The sequence below is a fragment of the Tachypleus tridentatus genome, chromosome 3, assembly GCF_004210375.1.
Source record: "Tachypleus tridentatus isolate NWPU-2018 chromosome 3, ASM421037v1, whole genome shotgun sequence".
Lineage (NCBI taxonomy): Eukaryota > Metazoa > Arthropoda > Merostomata > Xiphosura > Limulidae > Tachypleus > Tachypleus tridentatus.
This window is the reverse complement of record NC_134827.1, coordinates 46,874,845-46,894,425: the sequence shown is the minus strand read 5'-3', so window position 1 is coordinate 46,894,425 and position 19,581 is coordinate 46,874,845. Positions and strand designations below refer to the sequence as shown.

General features: G+C 34.2%; 1 pseudogene across 1 annotated transcript in view; it reads right to left on the bottom strand.

The window, feature by feature from the left end:
* The window catches only part of LOC143245839 (cell adhesion molecule Dscam1-like), a 175,085-nt pseudogene that overhangs the window by 126,446 nt on the left and 29,058 nt on the right, over window positions 1-19,581 (bottom strand). Inside the window, exons 3-6 of the transcript XR_013025696.1 lie at window positions 16,020-16,181; window positions 12,250-12,399; window positions 10,645-10,935; window positions 3,971-4,225 (exon numbers count right to left, since the gene is read on the bottom strand). The product of XR_013025696.1 is annotated as a cell adhesion molecule Dscam1-like (transcript). The remainder of the gene's footprint in view (window positions 1-3,970; window positions 4,226-10,644; window positions 10,936-12,249; window positions 12,400-16,019; window positions 16,182-19,581) is intronic.

The window sequence follows — 19,581 nt, the reverse complement described above, 5'->3', positions numbered from 1 at the left end:
GTTCTAACACTTTATAAACACATGGAAATTAATCCTCTATCAGTTTTTACCACTTTATAAACACATGGAAGTTAATCCTCTACCAGTTTCTACCACTTTATAAACACATGGAAGTTAATCCACTACCAGTTTTTACCACATTATAAACAAATGGAAATTAATCCTCTACCAGGTTCTAACACTTTATAAACACATGGAAGTTAATCCTCTACCAGGTTCTAACACTTTATAAACACATGGAAGTTAATCCTCTACCAGGTTCTAACACTTTATAAACACATGGAAGTTAATCCTCTACCAGGTTCTAACACTTTATAAACACATGGAAATTAATCCTCTACCAGTTTCTACTACTTTATAAACACATGGAAGTTAATCCTCTACCAGTGTTTACCACTTTATAAACACATGGAAATTAATCCTCTACCAGTTTCTACCACTTTATAAACACATGGAAATTAATCCTCTACCAGTTTTTACCACAATATAAACACATGGGAATTAATCCTCTACCAGTTTTTACCACAATATAAACACATGGAAATTAATCCTCTACCAGTTTTTACCACAATATAAACACATGGAAATTAATCCTCTACCAGGTTCTAACACTTTATAAACACATGGAAGTTAATCCTCTACCAGTGTTTACCACATTCTAAACACATGGAAATTAATCTTCTACCAGTTTCTACCACTTTATAAACACATGGAAATTAATCCTCTACCAGTTTCTACCACTTTATAAACACATGGAAATTAATCCTGTATCAGTTTCTACCACTTTATAAACACATGGGAATTAATCCTCTACCAGTTTTTACCACAATATAAACACATGGAAATTAATCCTCTACCAGGTTCTAACACTTTATAAACACATGGAAGTTAATCCTCTACCAGTGTTTACCACATTATAAACACATGGAAATTAATCCTCTACCAGTTTCTACCACTTTATAAACACATGGAAATTAATCCTCTACCAGTTTCTACCACTTTATAAACACATGGAAATTAATCCTCTATCAGTTTTTACCACTTTATAAACACATGGAAGTTAATCCTCTACCAGGTTCTAACACTTTATAAACACATGGAAGTTAATCCTCTACCAGGTTCTAACACTTTATAAACACATGGAAATTAATCCTCTATCAGTTTTTACCACTTTATAAACACATGGAAGTTAATCCTCTACCAGGTTCTAACACTTTATAAACACATGGAAGTTAATCCTCTACCAGTTTTTACCACTTTATAAACGCATGGAAATTAATCCTCTACCAGTTTTTACCACATTATAAACACATGGAAATTAATCCTCTACCTTTTTCTACCACTTTATAAACACATGGAAATTAATTTTCTACCAGGTTCTAACACTTTATAAATACATGGAAGTTAATTCTCTACCAGGTTCTAACACTTTATAAACACATGGAAGTTAATCCTCTACCAGTTTCTACCACTTTATAAACACATGGAAATTAATCCTCTACCAGTTTTTACCACATTATAAACACATGGAAATTAATCCTCTACCAGTTTCTACCACTTTATAAACACATGGAAATTAATCCTCTACCAGTTTTTACCACATTATAAACACATGGAAATTAATCCTCTACCAGTTTCTACCACTTTATAAACACATGGAAATTAATCCTCTACCAGTTTTTACCACATTATAAACACATGGAAATTAATCCTCTACCAGTTTTTACCACAATATAAACACATGGAAATTAATCCTCTACCAGGTTCTAACACTTTATAAACACATGGAAGTTAATCCTCTACCAGTGTTTACCACATTCTAAACACATGGAAATTAATCTTCTACCAGTTTCTACCACTTTATAAACACATGGAAATTAATCCTGTATCAGTTTCTACCACTTTATAAACACATGGGAATTAATCCTCTACCAGTTTTTACCACAATATAAACACATGGAAATTAATCCTCTACCAGGTTCTAACACTTTATAAACACATGGAAGTTAATCCTCTACCAGTTTTTACCACTTTATAAACGCATGGAAATTAATCCTCTACCAGTTTCTACCACTTTATAAACACATGGAAATTAATCCTTTACCAGTTTCTACCACTTTATAAACACATGGAAATTAATTTTCTACCAGGTTCTAACACTTTATAAATACATGGAAGTTAATTCTCTACCAGGTTCTAACACTTTATAAACACATGGAAGTTAATCCTCTACCAGTTTCTACCACTTTATAAACACATGGAAATTAATCCTCTACCAGTTTTTACCACATTATAAACACATGGAAATTAATCCTCTACCAGTTTCTACCACTTTATAAACACATGGAAATTAATCCTCTACCAGTTTCTACCACTTTATAAACACATGGAAATTAATTTTCTACCAGGTTCTAACACTTTATAAATACATGGAAGTTAATTCTCTACCAGGTTCTAACACTTTATAAACACATGGAAGTTAATCCTCTACCAATTTCTACCACTTTATAAACACATGGAAATTAATCCTCTACCAGTTTCTACCACATTATAAACACATGGAAATTAATCCTCTATCAGTTTTTACCACTTTATAAACACATGGAAGTTAATCCTCTACCAGGTTCTAACACTTTATAAATACATGGAAGTTAATTCTCTACCAGGTTCTAACACTTTATAAACACATGGAAATTAATCCTCTACCAGTTTCTACCACTTTATAAACACATGGAAATTAATTTTCTACCAGGTTCTAACACTTTATAAACACAAACAAGTTAATCTTTTACCAGTTTTCACCCCACTTTCGGTTGGTATAAAACCAATGTTATTGTTTAATTGGTCTATATAACAGTCACTATAGGTTCTCTGTCTGGGTTGGTGTAGAACTAGTGCTGTTCTTTAATTGGTCTATAAAACAATCTACATTGTTTCTCTGTCTGGGTTGGTGTAGAACCATTGTTGTTTTTGATTGGTTTACAAAACAATCAACGTTGGTTCTCTGTCTGGGTTGGTGTAGAACCAGTGTTGTTTTGTAGTTTGTCTATAAAACAGTCAATATAGGTTCTCTGTCTGGGTTGGTGTAGTACCATTGTTGTTTTTAATTGGTCTATAAAACAATCAACATTTTTTCTTTTTCCAGGTTGGTGTAGAACCAGTGTTGTTTTGTAGTTTGTCTATAAAACAGTCAATATAGGTTCTCTGTCTGGGTTGGTGTAGTACCATTGTTGTTTTTAATTGGTCTATAAAACAATCAACATTTTTTCTTTTTCCAGGTTGGTGTAGAACCAGTGTTGTTTTGTAGTTTGTCTATGAAACAGTCAATATAGGTTCTCTGTCTGTGTTGGTGTAGAACCAGTGTTGTTTTTGATTGGTTTACAAAACAATCAACGTTGTTTCTCTGTCTGGGTTGGTGTAGTACCAGTGTTGTTCTTTAGTTTTACAGTACATAACAATGGTTCGACTTTGTTAGATCATACGAAGTAGGTCGAAACGTTGTTCGCTCCTCTACGTAAAAATTTTTTTCAACCCATACCACCCGTTCTTACATACATATAGCACATTATTACATTTCTTACATACATATAGCACATTATTACATTTCTTACATACATATAGCACATTATTACATTTCTTACATACATATAGCACATTATTACATTTTTACATACATATAGCACATTATTACATTTTTTACATACATATAGCACATTATTACATTTTTTACATACATATAGCACATTATTACATTTTTTACATACATATAGCACATTATTACATTTTTCTTTCTTGCTCACTCATAATTTTTATAATACATTTTCTTATTACGAGTGACATGTTAACACTATATTCTACTCTGTTTATTATTTGAAATGTTATTAAAATTAATATCTGTTATTCAGACAAAATGGCTCGTGATGTTAAGGTTTTCTGATAAATTGAAGGAAAGCAAGTTGTTTCCACTTGCCTTGTAATACTAATTCTGCTGCACTTTGAACCACTTGCTTCTCATTAGCCACTACACACTGGTACATTCCACGGTCTCCTCTCTCAACTGGTGCGATTCTTAAAACATTGGTCCCAAGATGCGTGATGCGACTATTGTACAACAGAGGGCGGCAGTTTCGTAACCAAGTCACTGACTGGATTGGGTGTCCATTTACAATACACGTGAATTCAACTGTTTCTCCAATGTTTGCCATCTTAAAATCTGGGTTAACTTCTAAAGTAACGGAGCTGGAAAGATAAAGTCAGTTAGATTTAGACAGTGTCCTTACGTTTAACTTTAACCGGTCTGATGCAATATGTAATTATGGAAAACACCCTTTAAATATAATTATAAAGGACACATCTAGATTTGTAATAAAATATAATAAATATACATGCAGGTAGATGTATATAAACATACTAGTACTGTCTGTTGTATGTGTATGTAACCATTTTGCATGGTATAGACGAATCTTCACCAAAACTGGTATGGAAGTTCATTAAATCCGTGCAATGGTACATTCAAAAGTTCAGTTTTGATATTTTTGTGAGCTTTACTTACTACTGTTTTGCCCTCTGTTGATAGATGTTCAAAAAATTTGGCATGGAAATTTGTTGTATCTATTTGAAGATACACGTACATTTTCGGTTTCATATTTTGTGTTTTACTGATTTTATGGGCATTTTTTATCTTTATTTTCGTTACAACCGCATTTAACCTGTTGACTGCCAAGTATTTCAGCTGCTACAATACAACTCTAATGCTTCTTCGTCTGGTAACTTTTTTCGTGACGCCATTTTGAATCGAAAGTGAAACAGCTTGAAAGTAGGTCAAATGCATGTATGATGCTGACATCTAGCGTTGAAGTTAGGTATTATTGAGAACGAATTACTCGTCCGTGGCACTGTGTTTCCGATCGGCTTGGACGAGTTATTTCGGCACTGAACAAGTTAAGGGAAGCAACTGTTCATGTGCTAAGATAACCTTTCATTAATCACGAATTTACATATACTTCCCTCCAGGGAACATATATCCCAGTTAATTTATAATAATTATATTATAATAAAGTAAGTAAATCTCTTGATTGTAAAATAACATTTAATTGTAATCAAATAATGTAAATTATAATTAATCAAGTACATATATAAATTGTTAAATCTGATTTATTTATAATTAACCAAGTACATATTTAGTCTGTAAAGAGACATTTCATTATTAGTCAGTTACTTACAAATCTAGATTGTAAAACAACATTTGGTAATAATTAACCGGGTATCCATGGAACGTAAAACTGTAAAACACTAGACATGTAGGCTCGACAGAATAATCACGAAACACGCAAATATAAGATACGATCCACTAAAAGCATTGTAAAAAATTACATTTTGAATATTTAACTGTAAAACACATAATCGTGAATACATTGGAACGAGCCGAGCTTCGAACATGTTTTTCTACAGGACTTACAAAAACTAAATCAATCGATCTTAATCCAATTATTTTTCCAAATCATATTTGTGTTCTGCAGAACAGGAATATCAAATTTGGCCTGAATGTTTTCTACAAAAGCTGTCCAAACTTATCTTCATTAGGTATCTCTCTGTCATATAATATGTTCGCTTTGAACGACAGCAACATTTCGCTTTTCTTTAAGAAACTTTATGTGTAAGTCGCGTGACTATAAGTGCTATTGCTGGACACTTTGTTTGATCGATAGTTACTGGAAATATTTCCTGTCTACTATTGATTTCCATGCAAAAGACAGGAAGATTGAAAACAACTAGTAGGCGGATAACACGGAATATTTCTTGTAGTAAGTTTTCAATGTATGAAATCGAACTTGAAGAAACGCCAGGTTTAAACCTTAGGTTTTAATTTTTTTTTTAATTTCGCGCAAAGCTACACGAGGGCTATCTGCGCTAGCCGTCCCTAATTTAGCAGTGTAAAAATACAGGGAAGGCAGCTAGTCATCACCACCCACCGCCAACTATTGGGCTATTCTTTTAAAACGTCACATTATAACAATCCCACTGCTGAAAAGGCGAGCATGTTTGGTGCGACGGAGATTTGAACCCGCGACCATCGGATTACGAGTCGAACGCCTTAACCCACCTGGCCAAGCCGGGCATAAATTTTAGATGAAATACCCTCTTACACGAATTCACTGAAGTCGTGTTTCTGGTTTTTATTTTAAGAGAATAGAAACAATAACAAATTTCATGTGTTTTGGAATCTTAAAAACTAGTTACAACCACAACATCTAACAAGAGCTTTTTAAACTAAATAGTTAAAGTACTAATAAAACAAATAATCCAAGTTAATATGTAGAAATTTACCACAAAATATTTACAATGTTTAGAAAATGTAAAAGTATAATATTTCTGTTAAGTTTAATATTACAACAATACTATTCTTTAATAATATAATTCATATTTTATACTCTCTAGACGATATAACCTAGGCACTCGACACTAGATAGCGCTGTATGTGTACAGTACCAAGATGATAAAGGTTTATTTATTTATTTATTTTGAATTTCGCGCAAAGCTAGACGAGGGTTATCTGCGCTAGCTGTCCCTAATTTAGCAGTGTAAGACTAAAACAAAGGCAGTTAGTCATCACCACCCACCGCTAACTCTTGGGCTACTCTTTTACCAACCAATAGTGGGATTGACTGTTACATTATAACACCCCCACAGGTGAAAGGGTGAGCATATTTGGTGTGACGGGGATTCAAACTCGCGACCTGCGAATTATGAGTCGAGTACCTTAACCACCTGGCCATGCCGGGCCAAGAAGATAAAGAAAAACAAAGGAATATATAAATATATATAAAATCAAATGACAGCGCAGATAGCCCTCGTGTAGCCTTTGCGCGAAATTCAAAAACAAACCATCAAATAACATCACGACTACTGATATACTTATATTCCAACTATCAACAATAGAATCTCAGGAGCTATTACCTATTCATGTATTTAACACACAAGTTATGATTGCCTCATTATTGGTACTTTAAACCACGTTCACTCAAATTACACATTATTTCACACTTTTCTCTGACAAGTAAATTTACCCAGTGAGTTTTATCTGTATTTTACTCCCAGATCAGTACTTATGAAAACATAATTAGAGGATTTTTATGTGACTCTTGTTTCTTCTTCACAAAGAAAAGTTAATATTGTGACGTGCTGTTTGTGAACATGAAACAGGATATTTTAATTACATTTTATTATTAACAACTTGGAATAAAACGATATGTTACTTAACCTTTATTCTCCCAACATAAAACACGATACATTATTTAACCTTTATTCTCCCAACATAAAACACGATACATTAATTAACCTTTATTCTCCCAACATAAAACACGATACATTATTTAACCTTTATTCACCCAACATAAAACACGATACATTATTTAACCTTTATTCTCCCAACATAAAACACGATACATTATTTAACCCTTATTCTCCCAACATAAAACACGATACATTATTTAACCCTTATTCTCCCAACATAAAACACGATACATTATTTAACCCTTATTCACCCAACATAAAACACGATACATTATTTATATGCAAAAACGGCTCGTTTGGGTTGAGAAAATATTTTTTACATAGAAGAACGAACAACGTTTTGACCTTCTTCGGTCATCGTCAGGTTCACAAAGAAAAAGGTAACTGCCCGGAAGCTGACCACATGTTTGAAAGGGGTTGTGTAACTGTGTGTCGAAATGTAGAGGGCGGTATTAGATGTTTCAATAATTTTATTTATTTTATTATATTAATATAGGTATAAAGGCGTTCCTTTATATTGGTTTATTTTGGGTTTAAGTTGTTGTATAAGTAAGGCTTCTTTAATTTTGCGTTTGTTTATGTTTGTTTCTTTATTTAGTATTTGAGTGTTTTCTATGGTTATGTTGTGTTTATTTGACTTGCAGTGTTCGAAAACGTGTGAAGGTGACTTTTTATGTTCTTTGAATCTGGTTTCCATTTTTCTACTTGTTTCTCCAATATAGAAGTCGCGGCAGTTATCACATTGTATTTTATAAATAATGTTGGTGTGGTGTTTGTCAGTGTAGTTTTTACATAGTATAGACCTGTTTTGTGCCTGGTTTTTGAATAAATTTGGTATTAACTGGAATGTCATATTTTGTTACTAGTTTTTGCCAAATGTTGGTTATTTTTCTGCTGATGTCAGGAATATATGGTATACAGCAGTATATGGTTTCGTGATTTTTTAAATCGCGAGATATATTTCCTTTTGTTGGTTGATTTTGCTTTCTGTCTAGGTGTGTACGTATAATGTTTTCTACGGTTTGTGGAGGAAACTTATTGATGTTGATGAAGTATTGTCTTATTTTGTCTACTTCATCGTTAATTTTATCTGGTGAGCATAGTTTTATGGCTGTGTTTATTTGGTTTCTTAGTATGTTGAGTTTTTGTTTTGTTTAATGTGCCGAGTCCCAAGGAATGTATATTCCAGTATGGGTTATTTTTCGGTGGATTTCTGTTTTAAATTCTGTGTCGGTTCTTGTAATTTTGAGGTTAAGAAATGATATTTGATTACTTCCTTCCTGTTCACATGTGAAGTTGATGTTGGGATGTATAGAGTATAAAGGTAACGCTGTAGTCATAATGAACACGAATGAATACATCAAAAAAATGAAGAACATTCTATCAGACACGAACAAATTTAAACCAACACACACAAATCCAACAAAGACACACGAGACGCAACTAAACAAATTACTACTACAAATGAAAAAAGCCAACACAATTTCACAAACACTTTATTCCTACCTACGTAAAACCGACTCACGCACACCGCAAATATACGGCATCCCCAAACCTCATAAACCAGATTGTCCATTACGACCAATAATGTCCACATATGAATCGTTTAATTACAATCTTGGTAAATACATAGCATGGGCATTCTCCAAATATGTAACATCAGCCAGCTCATTCATCAAAGACTCTTTTAATTTCAAGTCTAATCTTAATCAACTTAATCATAAAGCCTTAATGGCCAGTTTCGATGTTATATCCCTCTTTACAGAAGTTCCAACCACTGAAGCCTGCAAGATAGCCTTAGAACTCTATATCCGAGACCCTGACCCAACTATAGACATACCCAGCAACCAATTAGCAACCGTCATAGAATTCACCACGATAAAGACAAACATCATGTTCAACAACCACAACTATATACAAACAAATGGCCTAAGCATGGGCAACCCAGTATCACCAGTTCTAGCCAATACTTTTATGACACAAGTTGAAACACAAGCAATTAACACAGCATTACATCCACCATTATACTGGTACAGATAAGTAGACGACACAATTGCGGGATTCACATCTACAGAACACATACTGAATTTTTTCAATCACATTAACTCTATACATCCCAACATTAACTTCACATGTGAACAGGAAGAAAGCAATCAAATATCATTTCTTAACCTCAAAATTACAAAAACCGTCACACAATTCAAAACAGAAGTCCACCGAAAAATCACCCATACTGGACTATACATTCCTTGGGACTTAGCACATGAAACAAAACAAAAACTCAACATACTAAGAAACCAAATAAACACAGCCATAAAACTATGCTCACCAGATAAAATTAACGATGAAGTAGACAAAATAAGACAATACTTCATCAACATCAATAAGTTTCCTCCACAAACCATATAAAACACTATACGCACACATCTAGACAGAAAGCAAAATCAACCAACAAAAGTAAATATATATCACGAATCAAAAAATCACAAAACCATATACTGCTGCATACCATATATTCCCGACATCAGCAGAAAAATAACTAACATTTGGCAAAAACTAGTAACAAAATATGACATTCCAGTTAATATCAAATTTATTAAAAAACCAGGCACAAAACTAAGGTCTATGCTCTGTAAAAACTACACTGACAAACACCACACCAACATTATAAATAAAATACAATGTGATAACTGCCACGAGTGCTATATTGGAGAAACAAGTGGAAAAATGGAAACCAGATTCAAAGAGCACACACAAAATACCTTCCAACGTTTTGAAACACTGCAAGTCAAATAAACACAACATAACCATAGAAAACACTCAAATACTAAATAAAGAAACAAACATAAAGAAACACAAAATTAAAGAAGCCTTACTTATACAACAACTCAAGCCAAAAATAAACCAATACAAAAAAACACCTTTATACCTATATTAATAAATATAATCAAACATCTAAACACGTCCTTCACATTCCAAGACTCAATTACACAGCCCCCTTCAAACGTGTAGTCAGCTATCGGTCAATTACGTCTTTCTTTCTTTGTGAACCTGACGATGACCGAAGAAGGTCAATACATAGTTCGCTCCTCTGCATAGTTTTCTCTTCTCATACCAACCGTTTTACATACATATTTTTCTCTGCAAGTGGGTTTTTTCGTAATCACTGGTTATGTCCTCTACTTTTTATTTGCTATTTTTTGCTCCTTACAACGCACGACAATATTAAAACTTATTATCGTTTCTGAAACTTACTAACTTATATTTAGTGAAGTGTAAAATTTACTGGATACCAAAAAACATTTTAATTCATACTTAATCTATGTAGTTCTGTATATAAAACTTATTCACCGGTTATGAACAGTTCTGTCGTGCTTTCCACGGCTCCCAAACTGTTATTTGCAACACATACATAGGTTCCACTATCTTCTACACGCGCCTGTTGTATCACTATAATACCTGTTTGAAGAACCAGGTAACCAGATCGAATGAAAGATCGTAATCCATGGTGTTCCCTGTACCAGTGGTACTGGGGTGGAGGTTTCCCTTGAGCTACACACGGTAACGTAACCATGTCACCTTGAGAACCATGCACACTGGACCTGAAGCTAGATATAGTCGGTGGCATGGAGTCGTGTGGATCTATAGAAAATTAAGATACATAATTAATTCAGATTGTATGTCGAAAAACAAACAAACGGCGTCAAATCGTATGGCAGATAACGCATTATGTCCGGCGAACAAAATTTACAACAATTTTTAATAATTTAATTGTCCTTGAAATAATCGATATTTCTAAATATCGAAAAAATATTGCATTAACTCTGGTTATTGGATGTTAAATGTTTCCAGCAAGAACTAGTGTCACTATGATGTTTAGATGTAAAATTTTCTCTCCTCAAAATTCTTCCATTATTGAAGTGCTTACCGTTCTGATCGCAAGGGGGCGCTGCTTATTCTTGAAAGTCCGTTTAGTTTACATAAATAATCACGTTCAGTGGTAGAGTTTTGGATTAGGGTTAGTAGAGTTTATAAAACTGGATCATCCTACTGACATGCATTTACCAAGTTTCTTCATCCTATTCGTAAATATAACGTTTGTTTTCTTGTGGTGAAACCTGTTGTACAGTACATGTACCCAGTGTAATGATGAATACATCGGTGAAACCGGTCATCGATTACATTTGCTTGGTGCGATTAAAATCGGTAAATCAGGTCATCCAGTAGTGTGATAATAAATACATTGGTGAAACCGATCGACCTGTACATGTAACCAGTGTAATGTTATACATCTTGGTGAAACCGGTAGTCCTGCTCATAACGTTTTAAGGAACACTCCATGAATCTCGATTATAAAGATTCTATTATTGTCGGTCACTTTCGAATTACACACCGTTGTACGTAATACTTTCCTTGATCGTAAATTCAAAGTTTGTAGTGTTATAAATCTTAAATAATTCTTGGTTGATACTAAGTTAGATAGCTTAAGTTTTGTTTGTTTTTTTCATTAGTTATTCTAATTCACTTTAACGCGCGTGCGATAACGCCAGACGTTACTATTTATTAAGTCAGTTTTTAATTACTGTGTGCGTGTGTTATCGGGTTTATGACACTGTAGCTTTCGAGTAAGACAGAAACCAAAACTTCGGTTCTGAATAAAACAGTTGTTTTTACCTCGAGTGTAATTAGTGTAATTCTGTAAACTTGGTTTCATTCCTCAAGTCGGCTCTGTAAAGTTTAACTAATTGCTGCACGGTATCAGTAACACGTATCAGTATTCTGTTAATATGGCGAGGCTTAACACAGATCTCTGCTAATTCAGGCTTATTATATTAAATTTTCATTTAAAAAAAACGTCATGTACTTGTAACTGCAACAAATTTAAGTGCCGTGAGAAATTTGACAAAAGAATTAGTAATGGCGATGCATTAGGAAGGAACAGTAAGTCTAACAAACCTGTTACAAATAATTTTCCCGCTTTTGTGCTCAGCTTGGTTTCTCCCGTCAGACGATTGAAAATCTCACACAGGTAAGAATCATCGGAATCTCGGCTCGTGACATTACGTATCAACAGGCCCTCTCTCGGTAATATCAGATACTTGTCTCCTATATATTTCAAAAACAAAAAAACTATCATTAATGAGAAAATTGTGAACAGGATAAAAAAAAAACAAAAAAAAACATTTCAGTAGATAAATAACAATCTTATTAAAATAAATTTTATGCTTATCTTACAGTTTCAGTAAATAAATTAAAATATTTTGTATTAAAAATACACTCCGTAATTATTCTGTGTAAATGTATGAACAAATAAGATAAGAAGTTTGTTTATTGGTTGGAAGTTAAGCACAATGCTACACAGTGATCTATCAGAGATATTCCCACAACTGGTATCGAAACTCGATTTGAAGCGTTTTACGTCCTCAGACATACCGCTAGGGCAGCGGAGGGAATTGATGATTGAAAATAGCTGTCAGGAAGAACTGATGATTGAAAGTAGCTGTCAGGAAGAACTGATGATTGAATGTAGTTCTCAGGAAGTACTGATGATTGAATGTAGTTGTCAGGAAGAACTGATGATTGAATGTAGTTGTCAGGAGGAACTGATGATTGAATGTAGTTGTCAGGAGGAACTGATGATTGAATGTAGTTGTCAGAAGAAACTGACGATTGAATGTAGTTATCAGAAAGAACTGATGATTGAATGTAGTTGTCAGGAAGAACTGATGATTGAATGTAGTTGTCAGAAGAAACTGATGATAGAAAGTAGCTGTCAGGAAGAACTGATGATTAAAAGTAGCTGTCAAGAAGTACTGATGATTGAATGTAGCTGTCAGGAAGTATTGATGATTGAATGTAGTTCTCAGGAAGAACTGATGATTGAATGTAGTTCTCAGGAAGAACTGATGATTGAAAGTAGTTGTCAGGAAGAACTGATGATTGAATGTAGTTGTCAGGAAGAACTGATGATTGAATGTAGTTGTCAGAAGAAACTGATGATTGAATGTAGTTATCAGAAAGAACTGATGATTGAATGTAGTTGTCAGGAAGAACTGATGATTGAATGTAGTTGTCAGAAGAAACTGATGATTGAAAGTAGCTGTCAGGAAGTACTGATAATTGAATGTAGCTGTCAGGAAGTATTGATGATTGAATGTAGTTCTCAGGAAGAACTGATGATTGAAAGTAGTTGTCAGGAAGTACTGATGATTGAAAGTAGCTGTCAGGAAGAACTGATGATTGAAAGTAGCTGTCAGGAAGAACTGATGATTGAATGTAGTTTTCATGAAGAACTGATGATTGAAAGTAGCTGTCAGGAAGAACTGATGATTGAAAGTAGCTGTCAGGAAGTACTGATGATTGAATGTAGCTGTCAGGAAGTACTGATGATTGAATGTAGTTCTCAGGAAGAACTGATGATTGAAAGTAGTTGTCAGGAAGTACTGATGATTGAAAGTAGCTCTCAGGAATAACTGATGGTTGAATGTATGTTTCACGGAGAACTGGTGACTTAATGTATGTTTCACGGAGAACTAATGAGTTAATGTATGTTTCACGGAGAACTGGTGACTTAATGTATGTTTCACGGAGAACTAATGAGTTAATGTATGTTTCACGGAGAACTAATGAGTTAATGTATGTTTCACGGAGAACTGATAACTTAATGTATGTTTCACGGAGAACTAATGAGTTAATGTATGTTTCACGGAGAACTGATAACTTAATGTATATTTCACGGAAAACTAATGACTTAATGTATGCTTCACGGATAACTGAAGAGAGAATGTGGGTTTTTTTAGAAAACTTATTTCTAAACCTAACGTTCCAGCCTGGTACGGATAACTTAGATTATTTAGATTTATTCGTAGTAAAGATTTCTTCATTTTCTCGAAGAAATGTATAAAAAATCATGACATCCATTACATTGACACAACAGCACCACATGATATCCCATAGATTGTCATAAAAGCACCACATGACATCACGTAGACTGACATAACAGCATCACATGACATCCCGTAGATTGTCAAACAGCACCACATGACATCACGTAGATTGACATAACAGCACCACATGACATCCCGTAGATTGACATAACAGCACCACATGACATCCATTACATTGACACAACAGCACCACATGACATCCCGTAGACTGACATAACAGCATCAGATGACATCCCATAGATTGACATAGAAGCACCACATGACATCTATTACATTGACATAACAGCACTATAAGACATGCCGCAGATTGACATAGCAGCACCACATGACATGTTGCATATTGACATAACAGCACCACATGGCATGTTGCAGATTGACATAACAGCACCACATGACATGTTGAAGATTGACATAGCAGTACCACATGACATCCCACAGATTGACATAACAGCACCACATGACATCCCGTAGATTGTCATAACAGCACCACATGACATCATGTAGACTGACATAACACCACCACATGACATCCCGTAGATTGTCATAACAGCACCACATGACATGTTGCAGATTGACATAACAGCACCACATGACATGTTGAAGATTGACATAGCAGTACCACATGACATCCCACAGATTGACATAACAGCACCACATGACATGTTGCAGATTGACATAGCAGCACCACATGACATCCCATAGATTGATATAACAGCACCACATGACATGTTGAAGATTGACATAGCAGTACCACATGACATCCCATAGATTGACATAACAGCACCACATGACATGTTGAAGATTGACATAGCAGTACCACATGACATGTTGCAGATTGACATAGCAGTACCACATGACATGTTGCAGATTGACATAACAGCGCCACATGACATATTAAAGATTGACATAACAGCACCACATGACATGTTGAAGATTGACATAACAGCACCACATGACATGTTGCAGATTGACATAGCAGTACCACATGACATGTTGAAGATTGGCATAGCAGTACCACATGACATCCATAGGTTGACATAACAGCACCACATGACATGTTGAAGATTGACATAGCAGTACCACATGACATGTTGCAGATTGACATAGCAGTACCACATGGCATGTTGCAGATTGACATAACAGCGCCACATGACATATTGAAGATTGACATAACAGCGCCACATGACATGTTGAAGATTGACATAACAGCACCACATGACATGTTGAAGATTGACATAACAGCACCACATGACATGTTGCAGATTGACATAGCAGTACCACATGACATGTTGAAGATTGACATAGCAGTACCACATGACATGTTGCAGATTGACATAACAGCTTCTTGAACTTTACTCTTTTTGATGGAACTATTTTAATACAGTTCGCTGAAAACACACTGGCTTTGTTCCCATGGAAATATACAAACATCTGTAAAATAACGTATCAATGTATTCTTTAGTTTTAAACAATATTTTATGTTTTCTCTGTTACATGTGAAAAAGTCCTTAAAACTGTCAATCCAGAGGTAATCCACTGTTATCTAGAACCATCGTGTTGTGGAGGGTTTGATGACTATTTTAATTTGGTGGAACATATAATTGGCCATAATGGTTTCTATGTTGTTGAACTTAGAAAATTCGTACGACAAATCAGTGCTGACAATAAGCAAACATTGCAATTATAAGACGTAAAGAATTAACCCTTGTTACCAGACCAGCTATTGGAAGCAGATACAATTTGACGTTTTGATATGTACTTACAATTTCTTCAACTTACCATCTGTGTTTGAAGGTGATATGCGTCGCCCATCATTTTTGATCCACGAAGTCACCCGTATGTAGTCTAGCACGTGGGTAGGCACGTGACATTCGAGTTTTGCTGCGTTTCCAAGCATAACGTGCTGGTCATATACGACGGCGTCATAAGGCTTAAACACAACTGAAAAAAGAAATAAAAAGTGGAATCATGCACTCATCCACTTAGCTATATGTCTTTGTCTGATAGTGTTTGTGTATTATACTCTTTGGTTCGTTTAATGTTGTTTCCATGAACAGTATTTGTTATTATTTTTAACGTATTTTTAATCACTTTAAACTATAGAATATTATATTTCTATTATGTCAGGTACCTTGTATTGTTTGTTAGTATACAGATTTACTAATAATCTAAATCTCGTAAACTGGTTAAATCTCGTGAACTATTATTGGGATTATGGCCGAAAATATCGTTAACAGTGAGGGAACCCAACTGATGAAACAAAGCATTATAACCTCTACAAATATGAAAAATGAAAGTAATGTTTATGCTCATAGTTAGACTGATTTTGGTTCTGATATATTTATCAATGTCACACCGGAATTCTTCTCTGAATTAACCAGTTTTCATCTACAACACTTCTTCTGTTTCTCTGTCTGTGCACAACGTGTCAGTGTAACACACGACATGGGATTGGGTAATGTATTTATTGACTACCTGCCTAAAGACGAATCTATTTATTATAAAACTAGGAACGGACATGCGCAGATATCACTCTACACAGTTTTGTGCTACAGTTATGATACAAACATATTTTCCACGCTAAGTTATGCACTTATACAGTTTAGAACAATACTTTTTTATAACTTAAAATAACACAAAACAGTTACATAAACAACTTCTTCATAGTTTAGTTGTACCCTGCTGGTACAGCGGTAAGTCTACTGATTTACCAAGCTAAAATCAGGGGTTTGATTCCCTTCGATGGACTCAGCAGATAGCCTGCTGTAGATTTACTATAAGAAAACACACACGCATGACGCTTTCTGGACTTCTGCCACCGATCCAGATTTAAAGCATGCTACTTCTGTCCATGTTCTATTTCTGCGTACGACTTTTGTTCAAGTTACCCGGATGTTGTAGGAATAAAGTGTTTGAAACTCCTGTTTTACTGTAAGAGTGTTTATATTAAAACAGACCGCTGCTCAGTTCTCATATAACTAAACATTTTAGACTTAACCATATTTAGAATAAAATTACCTGTACAGTAGATACAAATAACACGTATTTATCGTTATTAAATTTAACACGTATAACAAGTATTTCAACAAAACAATGTTTATGTAACATATTCTGTTTTAGTGCTTTTCAATTTCTGTTTTTTCAACCATTTTGGTAAATCACTGGTAGTCATGTGAAGAGTTATAATTAATCATTGTGGTAAGTTACTTGTAGTCATGTGACGAGTTATAGTTAATCATTGTGGTAAGTTACTTGTAGTCATGTAACGAGTTAGAGTTAACCATTGTGATAAGTCACTGGTAGTCATGCAACGAGTTATAGTTAATCATTGTGGTAAGTTACTTGCAGTCAAGTGACGAGTTAGAGTTAATCATTGTGGTAACTTACTGGTAGTCGTGTGACGAGTTAGAGTCAATAAAGATGGTAAGCCAATAGTTCTCATGTGACAAATGAGAGTTAACCATTGTGGTAAGTTACTGGTGGTCATGTGACAAGTGAGAGATAATCACTGTGGTGAGACACTAGTAGTCATGTGACAGATGAGAGTTAACAACAGTAAGTTACTGGTAGCCGCGTGACAGGTAAGAGTTAACTACGGTGGTAAATAACTGGTTGTCATGTCAAAAGTGAGAGTTAAGCGTGGTAACTAGTACCTATGTGACAAATTATAGGTAACTATGGTAATTGTAACATATTTGAAATAAATTATTATATTATCACTGTTTACATCATCCATCAAATAAATGATTGTAATATCAATTCCATTCTTTCTAAGAGTACTAACTCATCTCTCGCCCTCTATTGATGGAATATAATATCAATTTCTGTTAAGACATAATTGTTGTTTGTTTGTCAGGGCTATCTTTATTATAAAAATATATATTAAGTCTACGTTAGAAAACGTAACAACACATAAAAATATCATGTCATTGCTAATGTGAAACACATATATATGACTATATATCAGCACCTTCATGAAACAGAAACTGAAACCTTACCAAAAGAGAAAGAATGAGACAAAATTGCGATAAATTTTCCCTTTGCAAGTAGCAACGTGTTGACATGTAAGAATATAGCATTTGTTAGCATTGACTCAAAGGGTCTTTTCTTGAGGATTTCCTAATACTGTGTCATAGGGAATTGTTTTGAGGATTTGATAATACTGTGTCATAGGGAATTGTTTTGAGGATTTGATAATACTGTGTCATAGGGAATTGTTTTGAGGATTTGATAATACTGTGTCATAGGGAATTGTTTTGAGGATTTCCTAATACTGTGTCATAGGGAATTGTTTTGAGGATTTGATAATACTGTGTCATAGGGAATTGTTTTGAGGATTTGATAATACTGTGTCATAGGGAATTGTTTTGAGGATTTGATAATACTGTGTCATAGAGAATTGTTTTGAGGATTTCCTAATACTGTGTCATAGGGAATTGTTTTGAGGATTTGATAATACTGTGTCATAGGGAATTGTTTTGAGGATTTCCTAATACTGTGTCATAGGGAATTGTTTTGAGGATTTGATAATACTGTGTCATAGGGAATTGTTTTGAGGATTTGATAATACTGTGTCATAGGGAATTGTTTTGAGGATTTCCTAATACTGTGTCATAGGGAATTGTTTTGAGGATTTGATAATACTGTGTCATAGGGAATTGTTTTGAGGATTTCCTAATACTGTGTCATAGGGAATTGTTTTGAGGATTTGATAATACTGTGTCATAGGGAATTGTTTTGAGGATTTGATAATACTGTGTCATAGGGAATTGTTTTGAGGATTTGATAATACTGTGTCATAGGGAATTGTTTGAGGATTTGATAATACTGTGTCATAGGGAATTGTTTTGAGGATTTCCTAATACTGTGTCATAGGGAATTGTTTTGAGGATTTGATAATACTGTGTCATAGGGAATTGTTTTGAGGATTTGATAATACTGTGTCATAGGGAATTGTTTTGAGGATTTGATAATACTGTGTCATAGAGAATTGTTTTGAGGATTTCCTAATACTGTGTCATAGGGAATTGTTTTGAGGATTTGATAATACTGTGTCATAGGGAATTGTTTTGAGGATTTGATAATACTGTGTCATAGGGAATTGTTTTGAGGATTTGATAATACTGTGTCATAGGGAATTGTTTTGAGGATTTCCTAATACTGTGTCATAGGGAATTGTTTTGAGGATTTGATAATACTGTGTCATAGGGAATTGTTTTGAGGATTTCCTAATACTGTGTCATAGGGAATTGTTTTGAGGATTTGATAATACTGTGTCATAGGGAATTGTTTTGAGGATTTGATAATACTGTGTCATAGGGAATTGTTTTGAGGATTTCCT